Source organism: Podarcis erhardii (genome assembly GCF_964252035.2).
Source record: "Podarcis erhardii genome assembly, chromosome: 7".
In the NCBI taxonomy this organism is placed as follows: Eukaryota; Metazoa; Chordata; class Lepidosauria; order Squamata; family Lacertidae; genus Podarcis; species Podarcis erhardii.
The window spans coordinates 747321-768369 of NC_138511.1; the positions used below are offsets into that span (position 1 = coordinate 747321).

General features: G+C 45.3%; 1 long non-coding RNA gene across 1 annotated transcript; it reads left to right on the top strand.

The window, feature by feature from the left end:
* Positions 1-4278: 4278 nt before the first annotated feature.
* On the top strand, positions 4279-20835 carry LOC309346407. The gene is made up of 3 exons (XR_014158620.1): positions 4279-5032; positions 5081-5624; positions 19652-20835. It is a non-coding gene; the product is annotated as an uncharacterized lncRNA (long non-coding RNA).
* The last annotated feature ends 214 nt before the right edge of the window (positions 20836-21049 follow it).

Sequence of the window (21049 nt, forward strand, 5' to 3'; positions counted from 1 at the left end):
TATGTTGCTGACTGCCAAATAAAGAAGATAGCATCCCTGTTTGCCTGTTAATTGCGCTCTGAGTGGGAGAGAGAGTGGCTGAAGAAGTCCAAGACTTTATCTGTGTTTGCACGAGGGAAGTGTCTTGCTCTAAGTAATAGCAGACATGGCCTGTGCACATTCTGGCCAGATGGCTCTATCCTTTCCTCTCCTCACGCCTGAAAACTATGCAGTTTGGCAAGTTAAGATGAAAGCGCTTTTGCAGAGGGAAAAGCTATTTCACACGATAGAAAATGACCCTCCAGATAAGGATGATGATGATTGGGCTGAGTGGCATGCTGCAGATATGAAAGCCTGAGGGACAATTGTTTTGAGTGTTTCAGACCACTTGCTGGTGAACTTAGAGGGTCAAGAGACTGCACAAGCTGTTTGGCATAAGTTGAGAGATATGCATCTGAGACAAAATGCTGGTTCCAGTGTGATTTTCTTCAAGAAGCTGTGCAGGTTGCAGTTGCAGAAAGGTGGTGATTTGCCTAGCCATCTATCTCAGTTAAAGCGTCTCAGACAGGACCTTGTTCAGCGAGACCTGGCTATTTCAGAGGCTGTGTTTGCAATGCTGATGATAAATAGCCTAGATGATTCTTACGATGGAGTAGCTGCCCAGATTTCTACAATGCCTTCTGACCGGCTAACAGAAGATTATGTGTCTAGCATGCTCTTGAATGAGTGGGATCGCAGACAGGCTGTTAAAGAAAGCCGGGACTGTGCTGCTAAAAATGTGCTTGAAAATGTGCCTGAGTCTTCAGCAGGGGAAAGTGAAAGTGAAACTGCTGCTGTTAAAGCACTAAAGTTGAAGCGGTGCTTTTCGTGTGGAGCACAAGGCCATTTGAGTTTTCAGTGCTGCAAGAAATCTTCAAAGAAGAAGGGAAACTTCAGAGGCAGAGGGGGAGGAGGACGAAATCCCCAAGCACCTGCTACTTCAAAAGCTTTGATCTCTCGCTGCTTTAGTCAACGTGGGCGGAGTTTCTTCGTGATCGACTCTGGCTGTTCTAACCACGTAGCCAAAGATAAGGATCTCTTTGTTCAGCTTGAGAAGCAAGAGAAAGAACTTCATCAAGCAGATGGGACAGTTCTCACGAGTGAGGCTAAGGGAACTGTGTTCTTAAAGAGCCTAAATGCAACTATTAAGAATGTCCTGTATGCGCCTGATATTCAGGACAATTTGTTGAGTGTTTCCCAGCTTGATCATCAGGGTTTTAAGGTGGTGTTTGCTAAATCTCGCTGTGAAATTCGTCAAGATGGCAAGCTCATTCTGTATGCCAAATGTGTTAATGGTTTGTACCAATTGCCTTTTGTTTCAGGTACAGGTACTGCAGAAGCAACTGAGAAAGAGTGTTGCAATTTGTCTGTTGATAAGAATGAGAAGTTGCATGACCAATGTATTCATTATTACCACCGTGTTTATGGTCATTTGAATTTCCAGGCTGTGGCAAAAATGCCTGATATGGTTCAGGGTATGAAGCTGAAAGAATGTCCCTACCACATGAAATGTGTTTCTTGTGCTGAGAGTAAGGCAAAGCAAGCTCCCAAAGGTACAGAGTCTGGGAGAGAGGCCAAGAAACCATACGAAGTCATTCATGCAGACTTAGTGGGGCCTCTAGCGCTCTCTAGAGGCAATTCAAGGTTTTTCATGGTTTTGATAGACTCCTACTCTAAATATGCATGGGTCTATTTGCTGCAGAAAAAGTCTGAAGCCTTTACCAAGTTTCGTCAGTTTTGTAAATGGCTCAGGAATATACATAATGAGAATGTACGTTGTATTTTCACTGACAGGGGTGGAGAGTTTTGTTCAGAAGAGTTTGAGGCTTTTTTTTCTGAACAGGGCATTGAGCATAGGACTGCCACGCCCAGATCGCCCTGGCAGAATGGTTTATGTGAGAGAATGAACCAGACCCTGCAGCAAGGAATCAGAACACTGTTACATGATTCGGGGCTGCCCAATCCCTTTTGGGCCGAAGCTCTTTCGTTTTTCTGTCACGTGTATAACAGGAGGTACCAGTCTAGTATAAATTGCACCCCATATGAGATGCTTCACGGAAGGAAGCCGTGTGTGAAGCACTTTAAAATTTTTGGTTCGGAGGTTTGGGTGCACACCTCGCAGGGTGACAAACTGAGTAAGCGTGGAGAACATGGTGTTTTCCTAGGATATGAGAAAGGGTCTTATCGTGTCCTGATCACAGACACGAAAACCATAAGGCTGACCAGGAGCATTGACGACAATCCACAATGGGACAGAGTTGGCGTTTTTCAGTGCCATCCCATTTGTGATGATGGTGCAAAAGGGGCAAAGAAAGTTAAGAGGGAGGCAAGTTCTGATGTGATTGATAATCCTGATGCCAATGTAGTTCCAGATGATGGCACAGATTATCAGAGCCCAAAAGCCTCAGGTGAGTCTGACGCTGATTCAGACTTAGCAGCTTCATATACTTTAGCTCCCCATTCTCCCAAAGAGGAGGAAGCACCAGAACAAGAGGATCAAAAGGTTTTGCGCAGATCTGAGAGAACAACCAAGGGTGTACCACCGAAAAGGTTTTCTGAAGAGTTTGCAAAGGCTGCGGTCACATGCAACTCTGGTGGGGTTTTTAAACCTAGCATGAAATGTGCTGAGAGTAGTGGCACAAAACGCTGCATTTATTTCCTTACCTGACATTTGAAGGATCAGGATTGAAGGAGCAAGCATGTGTATAAAGTGGTTTGTTCAAATCTGCCTAATTAGAAGTGTCAATTTGTATCTAAGAGGAAGAAACGTGCATGAAAATTTTTCTAGAAGCTGCTTATTCATTTGTGTGTTCACAATGTGTATTTTGTGTAAACTACAGGTTGAGATTTATGCTTTAACTCTTTCCTAATAGACACAGAGTGGTTGTAGTAACTGTTAAATGATGTGATAAAGTGTCTTAGATAAGGGGGGAGAGAGACACCTGCAGATATGTTAACCAAGGTTGTAAGCAGAGAACAACTTTTGGAGTGTGTGTGCAAATTGCAGTTATGTTAAAGATTCTTGAATGGTCGGATGAAATGGGGGAGGATGAGGAGATTTCACCCCTCCCATATCCAAGAATCTCCTGAGGTCTCTGCTGACTCTACAGAGAGGAGGAGCAATGTACTGCTCTCTACTTAATTAGTCAAGTGAGTGAATCTGTGTGTGAGAGAGAGAGAGTCAGTCAGTGTGTCGGAGAGAGAGTGCAAGAGATCGTGTTTATAGATAAGATTGCTGCTAAGAGCAGCTGCAGGCACTCAGAGTATAGCATTGATTTATGCTCAGAATATTTAGCTCTGTGTATAGTCTTGTATTATAGCTGTAGTTATAGAATAAAGGAAGATACTTTACAGAGCTGCTCTCCGAGTGGTTTATACTCTGCAAGACTCTGCAAAACGCTGCTGTGCAACGACTGTATAATTGAGACAGTGAATCCGGTGCTCTCAGCTCCAAGCTGTGAGTCCACAGCACTGTGACCTGTTAATGTGGGAAAGGAGGTCTCTGGCAGTGCTACCCAGCTCGCCTAGCCCAGTCGGGGCTGTAGTGCATGAGTCCAGTTGGTACACTGGCTCAAGGGCGATGCTGACAGTTAGCCACCCCTCCCAGTTTGTTTTTTTTTTTTATAAATATTTATTAAAGTTTTTTTTAAAATATAAATGCACACATCAAACAATCTTACTTTTATAACAACAAATTCTTCACTTCTTTGGACTCCCTCACGTCCCCCTCTCCCATTTACATCATTAAAAAAAGAATTTTTCCAAACAAATTATCAACTTGTTTACAATCTCATGTCCACACATTCCAATATAATTTAACACTTTTTCCAATAAAATTTTTATATTTTCTTTAGTCTCACTTATCATCAAATTTAAATCTAGTTTAGTGGTGGCCAGTTTTTTATAATCTAGCATCCTTCTTAACATTCAAACAAATTACAATGTTTTTGTAGATACATCTTGAATTTCTCCCAGTCTTCCTCCATCTTTTCTTCTCCCAGGTCTCGGATTCTGCCAGTCATCTCGGCCAATTGCATGCCACCCCTCCCAGTTTGGTGCCATCTGCAAATTTTATCAGGATGCCCTTGAGTCCATCATCCAAGTCGTTGATAAAGATGTTGAATAAGACCGGGCCCAAGACAGAACCCTGTGGCACCCCACTAGTCACTCTTCTCCAGGATGAAGAGGAACCATTGATGAGCACCCTTTGGGTTCGGTCAGTCAGCCAGTTTTGTGGGGGGGGGGGTATTTTGTTGAGTGCTCTCTTGTTGCCACACCTGCTCCTTGTATTTGCTCCTGACCTGAGCACAAGGAGACCCTTTTGTTTCTGGCGGACCACCTGATACAAGCGTTTCCTCACATGTGCAAGCAGACAAATACCTCTGCGCATGCGAAATGCTTTGCTCTGCCTCCATGCTTCTGAATCCCAGTTGCTGGAAACCTCAGGAGCGGGGAGGGCTCATGCGCTCGGGTGCTGCTTGCTGGTTTCCCACGGCCATCCGGTTGGTCACTGTGATAACAGGAGGCTGGACTAGATGGGCCATTGGCCTGACCCAGCACAGCCTTTTCTTCTGTTCTTAAGCAACCATAAGGCCTGATTGAAGTGGAAGAAGGTTGCGCTCCATAGACAGAGGGGCATGGAGCTGAGCATGGCTGCGAGGCAAAAGGCTGGGGCAAGGTTTTGGAAAATGCTCCATTCAGTTCTGCCAAGCTTCACCTGGAAACCCAAATCCCCTCTATCGTAGAGCAGCAGTATTCTGAGGGCATCTTCCATGGGCCATGGGCCTGATCCAGCAGCCTCTTCTTGTGTTCTTAATGTAGAACAGTAGCAGAGGAGGGGAATCAGGGTTTCCAGGTGAAGCTGACCTTCTGATCGGCAAGTCCTAGGCTCTGTGGTTTAACCCACAGCGCCACCCGTGTCCCTTTGTAGCAATATAACAAGTGGGAAAATGAAGAAGGGAGAATCAACAAAAGATCCATGAAAATGTCAATGAATATCAAGCAATACTCATTGGTTAAAATCATGATGCCTGTTTCAGCAAACCAACAAAGCTTTCCAAAGATCTCTGAAGGAAGGGAGGGCTGCTCCTTGACAATATCCGCCCTCCCTTCCCCACAGGTGGGCAGGGTTTGCGGCACTGAGCAAGGCTCACCTGGGCGGGTGCCACCCACCTGCTTGAGCTGGCCTTTGACCCGCCCTCGGCCAGGGAGGACAATGGACGGCTGGCCAGGGGCGGGCCTAAGGCCAAAAGAAAAGAGGCTGACTCCTGGGCTCAAGCCTCTTTTGCTGTTCTTACGCAAAGCCTTATCTGCTTGCGGTGTTAGTCCCCAGGAATATTCCGGGCACTCGTTCCGTATCGGGGCTGCTACTTCAGCGGCGATACAGGGTTGAGACCCCGCACACATCAAGACACTGGGGTGCTGGCGCTCAACAGCCGACAAAAGTCACATTCGTCCCGGCTCCTCCTCCTTATCACTTGCAATTTAATTGTCTTACAGGTTTGCCCACCATGAAGATCTGGGTTATAGGCCACAGCATTGTCCACTGGGCAGCGGATTATGCACAGTCTCAAAATCGTGGCCATAACCTTAACATCCACCCCAAGGTACGCTTTCCCCCCCCCAAATGATATTTATTACTTTTAAAGCTTACAAAATAGGAAAAAAGAAAAAAGAAAAGAAAAGAAAAAAGAAAAAAACAATACAATACAAAATATAAACAATACAATACACAACCTAACTAAACACATTAAACTAAACATAACCCTATCCCTAACCCTAACCCTAAACAAAATAAAGACAAAAACAATTTAAAAACACATACATCACACCTTTCCCATACTGTTTTTCATTCCCTTGTTTCATCGACCTCTTCTCACCTCCCTTTTTGTATTCCACTTCTATTAATTGTTTCAGCAAATCCTTTCCATCTTTCTCTATTTTCTGTCATACTATAAATATCTTAACATGTTTTTAACCTTATTTTCCATTAAGACTAGAATACTTGTATATGCTTAACTCCTTATAACATTTCTGCTAAGGCCATAAAATTTCATTCCAACATTTTTCTATCACTCATTAATTTTACAGTATTTCTATAAATAAACTTTAAATTTTCCAATCTTCTTCCACCATCTCTTCTCCCTGGTCTCGGATTCTGCCAGTCCTTTCCGTCAATTCCATATAGTCCATCAACCTGGAGATCTTATGTCCGAGGCTCTTAACTCTTTTCCTAGTCCCTTCTGCAGGTCTTCTTCATATTCTTTAATGCTAAAGAGCAGGTCTCGGGGAGACTCCATCCTAACAATGCTTTTATTCCTTCTCGACAGGTCAGCCAAATTTCCATAATTAAAGTTAAGATCCATAAAGGATTTCAGGACATGTTTCAAGCTTCCTCCAAATCCAAAGGCCCCCAGAACTTCAATCTCCTCCTGACCCAAGTCCATATCCCAAAAGTCTGTTGATCCCTGCATAGAGGGATCTTTCCAGCTTCCCTTCTCCAATCCAAGTTGGTCTCCGATCCTCAAAATCTGACTTTTTCTAGATTCAATCATAAAAGGCCTCAACTTATTGTGCTCAATTTGCTTCTGTAAGGCTGAGGATCCCACTTGTGTTACTTTAGGTTTGACAACAACAGCTTTCTCCTTCTCCTCCACAGTTTGTCCTGCCAAAGTAGATTCCTGTACCAAGTCCTGGGTAATTTCTGTGTTGGTGCTCACTTTTTGTCTCAAATTAATCGCTTTTTGTCCCAAGTTGTCAGTTTTAGTGGTCATATCATTTAACTTCTTATGAAGCTGTTCCAGCGAATAGCTTATCTTACATAATGCAGTCACAATGGCTTCTCCTGTCAACATTATTAAATGATCCAAGGTCAATCCCTGGTTCTCACAATTTCTTATCTCGCAGCTGGAGATTCCCCAGTTACACTGCTGTAACAGTTTCAAAAGCTCCCTCTAGAGGGAAACAGTCTCCACTTGTATCAATCCTTTCAAGCACAACTCAAGCAATAAAGATAGTTTCAATTTTCAGTTACTTTTCCTCCTTTTTAAACACAGAAGAGGACAATGGAAACAGTATCTTTCTCTTATTTAGCTAACTGTCAAATACGTTCTGTTCACAGTCAATGGACTCTCCCAAAATGTCCCTCCTTTTGTTTTTGTTTTTTAAAGTGATATTTATTCAGATTTTTAAAAATACAAAAAGTTAGAAGCATCAACAAAATAACATAATAATAAGAAAAAACAAAAACAAAGAAAAAACAGAAAGAACAAAAAAGATATAAATTCAAAATTGCATCATTTCATTATCACTAGGTCCAAAATTTCCCCCCTCTTCTCCTGCTTCCAAGGGGGGGGTTGATAATTTTAACTGATGGAAATTTAATCCTTTGCCAAAGGCTTTCCGAGACTTTAGCTTGTAACATCTTTGCTCCAATCTATTTACAAAAGAGGAAGGCGGACTTCCTGTTTAAAACCTTCCCGTTTCGACTTCCGGGTTAGCACCATCAGCTAATGGCGGATCTTTTCTGATTTGGAGGGGACCGGCTCCGGGGAAATCGGGTCTTACCGCTACGGCAAAGTGGGGACCCTGCAGGAATCACAGGCGGGTGAAGCCTGTGAACGTGGGACTCTATTCAGAAATTATTGCAGGAATCCACCTTGACTCAGGAAAAAACTGCTGCCGTGGAATTTAAGGTAACGCAACTGGAAACAGAGAAGGTTCCAGATCTACAGAAACAAATTGAAGACCATAAACTGACGCTCTCTATGATTGAATTGAAGGAAAAACAGATGAACCTAAGGATTAGAGCTGTACCTGAATTGGAGAAGGGCACCCTGATAGATTTTTTGACACAAGAATTTGCAGAGTTTTGGAAGTCGGAATTGAAACAAGAAGAATTTAAAATTGTGAGGGCTTTCAGACTTGGAAAAGGAGGAAAGAAGATTAAAATAAGGGATTGTCTGATTACCCTTCGATCTAAAGAAGAGAGAGACAAAATTTTGGGGTTGCATTTCCAGAATCCTTTGATAATTCTGCAATCAAGAGTGGAAATTTTCAAAGACATACCGAAACATCTTTTGGATCTTAGATCCAATTTTGGAGATCTGGTTGCCCTTCTGAGAAAGAATAAAATTATTTTCAGGTGGGAATTCCCCAAAGGCCTATATTTTAGCTACAAAGGAAGAAAGATAAAAATAAGATCAGTGGAGGAAAAAGACAAGTTTTTGGGAAATCACGAAGAAGACCTGCAGAAAGGACTTGGAAAAGAGCCAGAAGCTTTGGACAAGAGTTCACCAAAAAGAGGGAAACCAACACTACCGACTAATATAGACAAACTACTGGGTGCTGCTGGAGGAAAAGCAGAGTAGAATGTGAATGGACTTAACTCCCCGGAAAAGAGACGGAGAGTCTTTTATTTATTAAAAAAAGAACAATTGGACTTGATTTGTTTACAAGAAACGCATGTGACAAGGCTGCATCGGAAGATTTTGAGTAATAAAAGATTAGGACATTGTCAGGACTGCCTCTGGGTCCCAGCTCACAGAAGACCCACGCCCGGTGGATGTAATATACAAAAGTCTTTATTGAAGTTTATTTTCCATTTCAAAGCTTTGGGCGCGCAGACCCACGTCTTGACGCTAGATCGGCTAAGTCCCCTCTGACTCACTGCTCCTCCCACACCAGTTTAAGATCCTAGCCCGGCTCCACCTCCTACGCTGTTCTTTCCTTCGCTGGGTCCTTCTGCCCTCTGGGGTCTCCTCCTTCCTGGACTCCTCAGACGCTGACCCCCCTTCGTCCTCCCTTTCCTTCCGGCGGGCTTTAGGACCTGGCTCCCTACCCGGGCTCCCTGCTGTGCCGCTCGCCTGTACATTTGAACTTGGCGCGCGCGCCCAGCCGGTAACCTTCCTCCTGACCGTTTCCCCGCTCTCCGATGTGGGCGTGGTCAATCCTGACTCATCTCCTCTCGCTGGTAGTGAGAACACTGGTCCCGCTTCCTGGGACTCCTCCCCCCCACTGCGCTCTGGTGGGGAAGCTGGTCCTGATTTCCAACTGCTGCTCAGGGACTCCCCGCTGGCCCCTTCCTCCTGGGGCTTCCCCCCTGGAACCCCCCTTGCTCTGGCCATCGGCGCTCCCCTCTGTGAGTCCTCTGATTCGCTGGAGAGGCTTGTGGAATAACTCTTTCCACTGTCACTGCCTGCACCCCCCTCGGACTCCTCCTCCTCACTCTCCATTTGCTCCCCCTCCTGTGTCTCTCCTTCTGAACCCCTGACAGACATGAATTTATATCATCAGACAAAGTTAAGAAAAGAGGAGTAGTACTCTATGCAAAGGAGAGCCTGTCACCGAAATTCTTATTTAAAGATGACCAAGGAAGATTTGTCGCAATTGAAATTCAATCACAAGGAGAGAAGTTTTTGATAGTAGGTATTTATGCACCAAATGAGGGGGAATCGGAATTTTTTAAGAAGCTACATGAAACTCTGATGGACTATTTGGATTATAACATGATTTTGATGGGAGACATGAATGGAGTGGTGTCTACTAATATGGATAAAGCCCAGAGACAGGTGGTTACAAAAGATGGCAGATTACCAAAGACGTTCTTTGATATGGCTGACACTATGGACTTGGTTGATATTTGGAGAACTAAGAACCCCTTGGGAAGAGAAGGAACTTTCTTCTCTGAAGCCAAAATGACATGGACAAGAATTGACCAAATTTGGGTAACTAGGGGGCTGGCCCCGAAGATTAAAAAAGCGGAAATTTGCCCTAAAACTTGCTCCGATCATAATGCTGTAAAGATGGAAATGAAACTAACACCAATTGGTTCCTTTAGATGGAGGATGAATGACTCTTTGTTTAGGAATGAGGAAGTGACTAAAAAGGCCCTAAAAAACTTGAGAGACTATTTCGAGATAAATATGAATACCACTGTTGAAAAAAGAGTAATTTGGGATGCAAGTAAAACAGTTAGAGAGGGTTCTTGATACAACAGAATGAAACCAAGAAGAGAGCTCAAAATGAAAAAAGGAAAAAAAATGGAGAAAATAAAGGAAGGAGAAAAGAGACTGAGAGTTAAACCAAAATTGCAGGAGATCCTGAAGGAGATAAAGTTATATCAAGTAGAATATATGAAATTGATGAATCGGGAAATAGAATGGAAGATTAAACAGATGAGACAAAAGACAATTGAATTGGCTAACAAATGCGGGAAACTGCTGGCTTGGCAAATGAAAAAAAGACAAAAACTTAATACTATTACCAATTTGGAAGTGGAGGGAAAGAATATACAGAATCCTGTGGAGATCAGGAAGTGCTTTCAGAAATATTTTAAACAGTTATATACACAGGAGACCCAGAAAGAAATGGATATTGACCAATTTCTGAAAATAAATGGACTACAAAAAATCTCTCAAGAGAACAAGTTAATGCTGAATTATAAAATAACAGATCAAGAGGTGGAAGGAGCTATTCAGAATATGAAATTGGGCAAATCTCCAGGGCCGGACGGCTTGACTTCAAGATATTATAGATCTTTGAAAGAATGGCTAGTACAGCCTTTGAAGGAAGTTTGCAATGAAATACTGGAGGGGGGAAAGGCACCAGAGTTGTGGAAAGAAGCCTATATTACACTTATACCGAAAGTAGAGTTGGCGAAGACACAGCTTAAGAACTACCGTCCCATATCTTTGCTCAATGTGGATTACAAAATTTTTGCTGAAATTATGGCTAAAAGATTTTAAAAGGTATTGGTAGAAGAAATCCATAAAGATCAGGCGGGCTTTCTCCCGGGGAGACACTTGTCAGATAATACAAGGAATATAATTAATATTTTAGAAAAATTACAAGTGAATATTAACACTAAAGCAGTTTTGATATTTGTGGATGCGGAGAAAGCCTTTGACAACATTTCTTGGAGTTTCATGAAGAAAAATTTACAGGGAATGGGGGTAGGCCAAGGTTTTGAAAACGGTATAGGTGCAATATATTCAGAACAAAAAGCTAAATTAATTGTGAATAACGTAGTTACAGAAGAATTTAAGATTGAGAAAGGAACACGACAGGGGTGCCCAATATCCCTGTTGCTTTTTATTTCGGTCCTGAAGGTTTTGCTCAATATGATTAGAAGGGACCAATTGGTTAAAGGTATACAAGTCGGAGCTAAACAGTATAAATTGAAAGCATTTGCCGATGATTTAGTCTTGACATTACAGGAGCCAGAATCCAGTACTAAAAGAGTATTGCAATTAATCCAAGAATTTGGTCAGGTTGCGGGATTTAAGTTGAATAAATTGGAAACTAAGGTGTTAGAGAAGAACTTAACAGGGATTGAGAAAGAGAGGTTTCAGAAGGAGACAGGACTAACATTGGTTAAGAAAGTGAAATACCTGGGGGTTAACATGACTGCTAAGAATGTGAATTTATTTAAAGATAACTGTCAGGGGCTCAGGAGCAGAGGCACAGGAGGGGGAGCAAATGGAGAGCGAGGAGGAGGAATCCGAGGGGGGTGTAGGCAGTGACAGTGGTCAGAGGGATTCCACGAGCCTCTCCAGCGAATCGGAAGATTCACAGAAGGGAGCGCCGATGGCCAGGGCAAGGGGGGTGCCAAGGGGGAAACCCCAGAAGGAGGGGGCCAGCGGGGACTCCCTGAGCAGCAGTTGGAAATCAGGACCAGCTTCCCCACCAGAGCGCAGTGGGGGGGAGGAGTCCCAGGAAGCGGGACCAGTGTTCTCACTACCAGCGAGAGGAGATGAGTCAGGATTGACCACGCCCACATCGGAGAGCGGGGAAACGGTCAGGAGGAAGGTTACCGGCTGGGCGCGCGCGCCAAGTTCAAATGTACAGGCGAGCGGCACAGCAGGTAGCCCGGAGAGGGAGCCAGGTCCTAAAGCCCGCCGGAGGGAGGGGCAAGACTCAGGGGGGTCAGCGTCAGAAGAGTCCAGGAAGGAGGAAACCCCAGGGGGCAGAAGGACCCAGAGGAGGAAGGAACAGCGCAGGAGGTGGAGCCGGGCTAGGATCTTAAACTGGTGCGGAAGGGGTAGTGACTCAGAGGGGACTTCGCCGATCTGAAGTCAAGACGTAGGGCTGCACGCTCTGGGGTTTGAAATGGAAACTAAACTTCAATAAAGACTTTTGTACATTACATCAACCGGGCGTTGGTCCTCTGTGAGCTGGGACCTGGAGGCAGCTCTGACAATAACTATGAAAAATGTTGGATGGAAGTGAAAAAGGATTTAGAAATATGGTCAAATTTGAAGTTATCATTGCTAGGCCGAATTGCCGCGATAAAGATGAATGTATTGCCAAGGATGTTGTATTTGTTTCAAACATTGCAAATTTTGGACAAGGTGGACTGTTTCAAGAAGCGGCAGAGAGATATTTCTAGATTTATCTGGCAGGGCAAGAAGCCTCGAATAAAATTTAAGATTTTAACTGATGCTAAAGAAAGAGGGGGATTTGCCTTGCCAGACCTTAAACTTTGTTATGAATCAGCCGCATTTTGTTGGCTGAAAGAATGGCTGCTTCTGGAAAACACAGACTGGGACTTGGAAGGTTTTAACAATGTATTTGGGTGGCATGCATATTTGTGGTATGACAAGGTCAAAGCACATAAAGCATTTAAAAACCATGTTGTCAGGAGAGCACTGTTTAATGTCTGGATAAGATATAAAGATTTGCTTGAAAATAAAACTCCAAGGTGGTTGTCACCAATGGAAGCTAAGGCTCTGAAAAAACTCAATGTGGAGGCAAATTGGCCGAAATATTGGGAAATTTTGGAACAAGGAGACAGATTAAAACTGCAGAGTTTTGACAAATTAAAAAACAAAGTACGAGACTGGCTTCATTATTATCAAATAATGGAGGTTTACAATTTGGATAAGAAAATTGGTTTTCAGGTGGAGAAATCAAAATTGGAAACAGAATTGTTAGATCCTAAAACTAAGAACTTGTCAAGAATGTATAACTTGCTGTTGAAATGGAATACACAGGATGAAATGGTTAAATCTGTTATGACCAAATGGGCACAAGACGTTGGACATAATAATATGATGGCTGACTGGGAAAAGTTATGGACCACAGGTATCAAGTTTACGGCATGTAATGCCTTAAGAGAGAATTTAATGAAAATGATTTACAGGTGGTACTTGATAGTGTTGGTTTGCAAGCCCCCTCCATAGAGGCTGGCCCCTCTCACTGTCCTCGGAGCTTGCTTACCGGTAACCTCCTCTGGCTGATATCCAGACAGACCAGGGAGATTTTGATAGGTGACATTTTCCCAAGCATGGGCAAAATGCACAACCCCTCCTGCTTCCGCAGGGGAAATAAAATAAGTCATAAATCTATTTACATGATGTTTATTTCTGACATTACAGCACTAGAGAAAAACACGTCCTTTCAGTTCAGTTCCTCCAGCAAGTCTGACAAACTTCCTGTACATGCGCACTCGGAAGGTTTTAAGTTGCACTCTTCACAAAGACTTATCCAGCCTGTGAACGTCCTGGGAAATTCTTTCCCAGAGATAAGGCATCATGTTGTGTCAACAAACTGGCTGTCTGCAGCGGTGATGCTTCCATATACTGACAGACACCAGTCAAGCTTGCAAAAATTTACCATTTGCCCAATAATAAATGTTGGAAATGTAAAGAGATTGAAGGTACATTCTTTCACCTTTGGTGGACATGCCCAAAGATTAAGACCTTCTGGGAGATGATCTATAATGAAATGAAAAAGGTATTTAAATATACCTTCCAGAAGAAACCAGAGGCCTTTCTCTTGGGCATGGTCGGCCAATTGGTGCGAAAAGAGGATAGAACTTTTTTTATGTACGCCACAACAGCAGCAAGAATACTCATCGCAAAGTATTGGAAAACACAAGATGTACCCACCCGGGAAAAATGGCAGATGAAGGTGATGGACTACATGGAACTGACTGAGATGACTGGCAGAATCCTAGACCAAGGAGAAGAGTTGGTGGAAGAAGATTGGAAAAAATTTAAAGTTTACCTTCAGAAATATTGTAAAATGAAGGATTGTTAGAAAGATGTTGGGAAAAGAAAATGTGGTTTTAGCAGAAAAGATATAAAGGATTAAGTAAAAATGAATTGGTGAAAGAGAGAACGCAAAATTATAGTATATTAAGACAAAGTAATAAGATAAAAACAAGGTTGGAAGGATTTGCTGAAATATCTATGTGAATTAGAATACAAAAATGGGAGGTGAGAGGAGGTCAAGGAAGTAAGTGAATGTAAATTAGTGATGTATAGGTTTGACTCGTTTTTTATACTTTTTTCTTTTTCTTATTTTTTGGTGATTTTTTTGTATGTATTGTTTTTTCTTTTTCTTTTTTGACTGTTTTTTGCATTTTTTCCCTTTTTTTCTGTAACCTTTAAAACTCTAATAAAATTTTATTAAAAAAATAAAATAAAACCTTCCTGTTTCGGTGCCAAATTAATATATTTAAAGATCCAATTTTCCGTTCTAATCACGGGTTGTTGTTTAAAGTCCAATTGTCCACAGGAAAAAGTCAGCGCTCTCGGCAACAGCAATGCGGCTTCACTCCGTGAAAGAAGCAGTCGATTCAAAGCACCGCGCCGCTCACCCCATGTCACTCCGGATCCCCGAAACAGGGTTTTCCCGCGAGTAGGGGAGGCGCAAAAGGTGCCAGCCGAATCCCAGGTTCACAAGCTTCTTCCGCCTGTGATTTCAGTGGGTCTCCGCCTTCGCCGCGGCGGTTCAGACCCTGATTTCCACGGAGCAAGTTCCTCCCGATCGGAGGAGCTCCGCCATTGCCGGAGGCGCCAACCCGGAGGAGAATGATCTAGTGGAGCAAAAAGGCATTGCCCTTGCCCTTGGTGCAAGGGCAGATTTTTAAATCCTGCATGCCTTGTACCGATCAATGACCATCGGCTGGTCCAATCTCCTACTCCGTCTTCACTGGAGGGGGGCTTCCAATCCCTCTCGCCTCAATTATGCAGTGAGTAAAATTAGCAGGGCCACGCGCAACACCATGCGCCAAATTGGTGGGTTCTCTATTCCACATCCCTCCATCACAGCAGATAGAGTTGACCTATTCCGGGGGGACGGGGTGCACCTGACCCCACTGGGCAATGACTTCTGGCTCCACGACTTGCGACGAGCCCTTGGGGACTGGATAGATTGCGGGGTTTGATTGGTCCTCGGTTGTGGGACTTGGCGGCGAGGCCCCTTAGGGCCTCGAGTGGCGGTTCTAGGCCTTGGCAAGGTAGCCTTCAGTCTAACATCAAGTTGGGGGGGGGATGCAGTCATGCTTGCAGGGCCCATTGAAGAGCAAAACCGGGAGTCCCTGGCCCTAGAGTGGCGGCATGTAGGTCAAACTCCCCAGACGAGGTCAGTGGAAGGGCATGCTGTGTAAGTTTGCGCTTTGCAGTCCCCTCTCACTGGTTCTCAACTGCCTGCATATCCTCAGCCAGGTGGGCTGAGAGGGTTGCCTGCCAAGGCCTGTGCCAAGTTCCCCACTTCTGAAGCTCAATCAAGTTATGGCCAATTTGAACCCATACTCTGGTCTCTTGTCTTATCATTTGGGAAAAGGGGTAGGCACCACAGACAGGGTTTAGCGTGTGTGCCCGCAAACGTCTAGTAGCAGGGAGTTCCACAGGGCTTGGCTTGTCACACTAAAGGGTACATCCCTAGTGAAGACTAGATGAAACTCAGGGGTGCTGGGAACCACCAGAGATTCTCCGTGAGGGAGGTGGAATCATTTGGGTCCTAGTCGTTGAGGGCTTTTCTTTGCTTCTAAGAGCCTTCTTCCCCTGGGGGTTCCCCAGCTTGGGCCTCCCCCCAATTCTCTGCATCCAGACAGTCAATGACACCCCTGTCCTGAGACCAAGCTTCTGGTCAGCAGAAGCAGGAAGGCCTAGAAGGCCTGGCAAGGCCTGCACAAATCTTTCCAGCCTAACTGTTAGCAGTCAAATGCTGCGTTGTAGCAGGAACCCCCCCACCCCAATCATTCTGTTTGTACAAACTTCACACACACTCACACTCACATACTACATACGCCACACTTCTGTTATAAATTCATAAGAAAATCAACCATACATCGGATTTGCACTGTTCCATTTTTATTTTACTCTATGAAGGAAGGTTTGATACAGGGCAGCCATAATCCCTTCACCATCCCAGCACATCTACAGGAGCCCTGCCCAGTTATGGCTATGCCAACCCTGATGATCCCAGGCAGAAGACAATCAAGATCACAAAGAACTTGCATATGGGAGTGGATTCAGCATGGACTGAAACAAAGGACTCTGATCAGATCTTCCCTCAGGGGGCAGGAAACTGCAAACTCCCCTTTGTCTCCTGGAAGTGACTCATGGGGAGGGGGGAAAGGAGGAACCAGCCAGGTGACAAGACACTCAGATTACCACCACCAACTCCTCCCTCAACCCCTCCTTTCTGTAATGTATGCATGATGTTTCTGGGGGTGGGCTAGACCTAGAGGAGGGGAATTTCAAAAGTTTTTATAAGGTCTTGCACACCATTTTTCGGTGTCTTTCCTCTCACCTGCAAGTGAGGGGAGCACCCTGTCGCGACAGTCTTTCTTCAATAAAGACCAAGCCTACAGGCTGCTGATTTGCTCCAATTTACTCTGGTTGGTGTCTTTCCTTTTTGTCCAAGGGAGCCCTCAGATTTTTCCGGTAACAGCAGAGGCATACCTTGACTCCCTTGTGATCTTGGCCAGAAGCTGTATCAGTACATGTGAAACTGGGAGAGACCATGGACCAGAAACTCCAAAAGTTTGCTTTTTGTCACCTTTCATGCTCTGCCTGTGATTTTCTCTATGACCATCAGGACTGCTCTTCTTCCTCTCTCCCTCCCTCTCTTCCTGCAACTCTCACCTGCTGTCTCTATCTTTCTTCTATCCAAGCACCACTTGGCACTCCACTCACAGTTCCAATAGCACCACTGGCCAACCTGGGAGATGGTCCTGCAGGCTGATGAGATGGGTGCCTAGAGGAGCCTGCATGCCTGGCCTGGCCTCCCAGATGGGCATGTGTGCTCCTAGCCACTGGGTGAGAGGTGTGGTTTTGGTGGCCCCCTGAGCCTGCACTTTTTGGTGGGAGGTAAGGTTGTATAGGTGTCCCTGACTTTGAGTTCCGTAACATGGTCTAATTATGTGCATCCACACACACCATATAGATGAATGCTTCCCTTCAGACTAGAGCTGTCTCCAACCAAATCACTCACAAGCACAAGCATTCTCCATAGGCAGGCTAGTAGCTTACTGGCCAGACATTAACCAGAACTAAACAACAAAGCATAATATATTTGAAAAGTACAATAAAAAGCCATGTGCCAAATCCTCCCCATATCAAAGTTAAATAGCATTTATGTCATTCCCACATTCTTGAGAGGGCCAGAGGGGCTGTAAGCGCAAGCGCACACCCACCCCAACGGAAAGGGAAATTCTCCAGCTGCAAGAGCCAACCTCTTGGGACCACTCAGGAGGTACTTGTGGCTGGGGAAAGCCTCACACAGCTCCCTCTCTCCTGCTGCAGGCAGTGCTCCAGGGCCTGAGAGTTCAAAGAATGACAGTGAGAAATTGCCATGATTTGATCCTGTCCCCTGGAGAGTCCCAAAGCTGTTGTCTGTGTCTTAGGGAGATGTGGGCAGCCCTGGTGTGTGAAGAAGCCCTCCAAGGACTGCTGTCCTGGAAGAAAAGCTGCAGTGAAGAGAACCGGCTGGGGCTGTACACCAAGGTCTGCATCTTTGAAGACTGGATCCACTACACAATTGCCAACAACTGAAGAGCAATAAAGCCAGATTGAGCTCTGACCTGGTATCTCGCTGCTCTGAGAAAGACCCTGTGATCTGGCACCACCAGCAATGCAATGACTATACAGGCCTGGTTACTGTGGAAGAGAAGGCTTCTAGGAAGCCCACCCCCCAGTCTGCCCACCACCAGAGGGGTCATGGCTGAGGCAAGGGAGCAGAATCGAATGATTTGCTCCCTCACTCCTCAGCTTCCGGCACACCTCCTGGAATGGCTTGATTTCACATTATGGTAGATGTTGGTTAGGTTTTACCATGTAGGTGAGGGAATATATTAACTATATTTTATTCCTCCACAAACCTGGCCAACAGACAAAACATCAGCTTATCGCTTGTGTTTAGAAGCACAGTGCCGAGCAGCTTAAACAGTAAAAACAAAAGTCTTTAGGCTGATCTCCCCCTTCTGTTACCCTGTAAACAGGTCACCGACTGAAAAGTATGGTTAAAACATATAGTTTGCTCACAGTCAAGCACCTGTCCTTAGCAACAACAGCAGTAAAAATAAATGCAGGTAAAATACTTGTATTTACAGTGAAAGCAGCCTCAGGCATGAGCCTGATGCTGGAGCAAGCAGATACAAGTCTTCTCCCATTGGTTGGAGAGAGAGAGAGAGAGAGAGAGAGAGAGAGAGAGAGAAGGAACAGAAAATACTTCTTTTCTTCTTCCCTACCAAGAGAGGAGGGGAAATGAAATAACACAGAGCCTTCTCTACCAATTGCATTGATCTGAGTCCACTTAACAGCAATACTGCTCTGTGATTTTAATCCCCACACATGCTTACTAGTAAGAAATAACTGGCTGCGGAGATTCTCAAGCCCGGAAGGAAGCTAGGCTGATAGCAGAGAGCCACTTTAGGAGGGGGTCCTTCTGCAAGACGCCCCACTGTCCCCACAAAACAGGAAAGGGTTGCCAAGGGAAAACCAGAAGGAAAAGTCTGTGGAGGAAAGGAGGTGGGGGAAGAATGCGTGCCAGAGAGAAACTGCGACTCATTTGCATCAGCTATTTCTTGTGACTTGCAAATTCATCCAGTGTTAGCAAGAGCTAATGGAAAGTGTCAGGGAGCTAGCAGTGCCTTTTACCAGCTTTGTCTGGTTCGCTAGCTGCAGTAGGGCCATTCCTGGATGACGGATTGCCCCATTCCCCACTCCCTATAGGTCTTCAGCCCCTCTTATTTCTCCGAGTCCCCGTCATGGAATAGGGCAGAACTACTGTTTTTCGCACCATACAGTTGTGCTGGCTGAGACTGATGGGCTTTGGACGGATAGTCCAAAACATCTGGAGGGCACCAGGTTGACAAAGGCTGTTCTCTATCATGGCCTGTGATGAAGCCTTCCTGAAGCAAGCTATGCCTGGCTTTCATCTTTCACCATTGTTATTATCTTCATCCACAAATCTCAGGGCGGTTTACCACCTAAAACTGCAATATAAAAAACACAAAATGCATAATAAAAATAAGAAGAAAAACAAGCATCCCCCCACGCAACACATTTAGAAAGCTGTCAGATGTCAATCAGCCAAAGGCTGGGTAGAAGAGGAACATTTTCGCCTGACGCCTACAGATAGGTCGCAAAGGTGCCAGGCGAGCCTCCCTGGAGAGAGCCTTCCACAAACAGGGAGCCACTGCAGAAAAGGCCTGTTCTTGTGTAGCCACCCTCCTCTCGGGGAGGAGGCACCCGAAGAAGGGCCTCAGAGGATGAATTTCCCTTGGAAACGCCTTTATCCTTTGTAGAAAGCACCGAGGCCCACTTCGTCATCCCTAGGCCCCCTTGAAAGGTGACGTGGTCTGTTCTTCTCATCCTGCGGTCTCTCTTCTCTCTTCCAGTTGTCACCCCGCATTCTGAGATCTGGTTTCTGGACCGAGCTCTCTACTGGCATTTCCTCACCACAACCTTCACCGCTTACTGCCGGCTCCTGATCACCCACCTGGGGCTGCTGCATTGCCAGTATGCCTTCACCAGCTACGGCATCAGCCCCCGGGCTAAAGTGAGAGAACTACAGACGGCCCGTCCCTTTTCCTAGGCTCTGCCACTCCTGCTCATTCTGTCTTCACAAAAGCCCTGTGAGGGAGGTCAGGCTGAGAGTGAGTGACTGGCCTGAGGTCACCCAGTGAGCTTCATGGCCAGACAGGAATTTGAACCCCGGCCTCCCGGGCCCTAGACCGACATTCTGATCCACTGTTTCTTCCCAGCTGTTGTCTGGACCCAAGTTTGAGAAACACTGCTCTTACCACTATGTCACACCACCTCTACACTGACTGGCTGCTGCTCTCCAGGGCTTCAGGTGGCATGGTGGCGGTCTCTCCCAGCCTTCCTTTGCAGATACCAGTGAGGATTTGCCTGCAACATAAATGCTCTTGCCTCTGAACTTGAACACTGACTCTCCAGGATTTGGGCCCTGGATCTGCACACTAGACTTCTGTGGAGGCAGCCGAGAAGAGCATTCGCCTTTTTTGCTGCTGCTGCTGCTGCTGCATCACAGCGTTAAGCTTCTGGTCTCCGCTCGCCCCCCTCCCCAGCCTAGCCCATTCCCTGCTAGGTTGCATCTGTCCATGGAGGTCCCCCTGCAAGAGCTATGCTTCTCAGCCATACTGGCATCCTGTCCTGCATTTACTCAAGTGAGAATCCTACGTTGCCCCCTGCCCCCCCCCCCATGCTCACTGCCAAGGATTTTGCTGCGCTTGCCTGTGCTTTTGCTGGTTTTGTAAACTGCTTTGAGGTTTTTTGTTCTACAATCAAGCAACACATACTTTTCATGAAATAATGAAATGGAAACATGGCCACCTGCCCAACCTGAGGAGGTGTGTGCAGATCTCCAAAAACAGATTGGGTTTTCGTTGGAAGGGGACAACACCTGCTTCTGGTGCTCATGAGCAACAGTGAGTGAGTGTCAGTTGCAATCAAAGTGTACTTCCTGCATTGCAGGGGGTGGGCTGGATGACCCTTGGGGATCTCTGAAGCCTACAATTCTCTAGAATCTGAGGCAAACTGACAGTGTTTAGCTTGGGTGTTGGTGACAAATGAAGGCCTTTCTGTGGCAAATAGCCTGGACTGGCATAGATTTTTTCTTTGGGCCTTTCCCTGAACCCATAAATTTGGGACTTGCTTCCAGAAAAATGTGCAGGACAGACCTGAAGCCATTCCATGTAAAGACAAAAGACAAAACAAAAAAAAGACCTCTATGCTGACTTGCCCGTTTCAGGATAGTTTCACCCAGGTTCCAA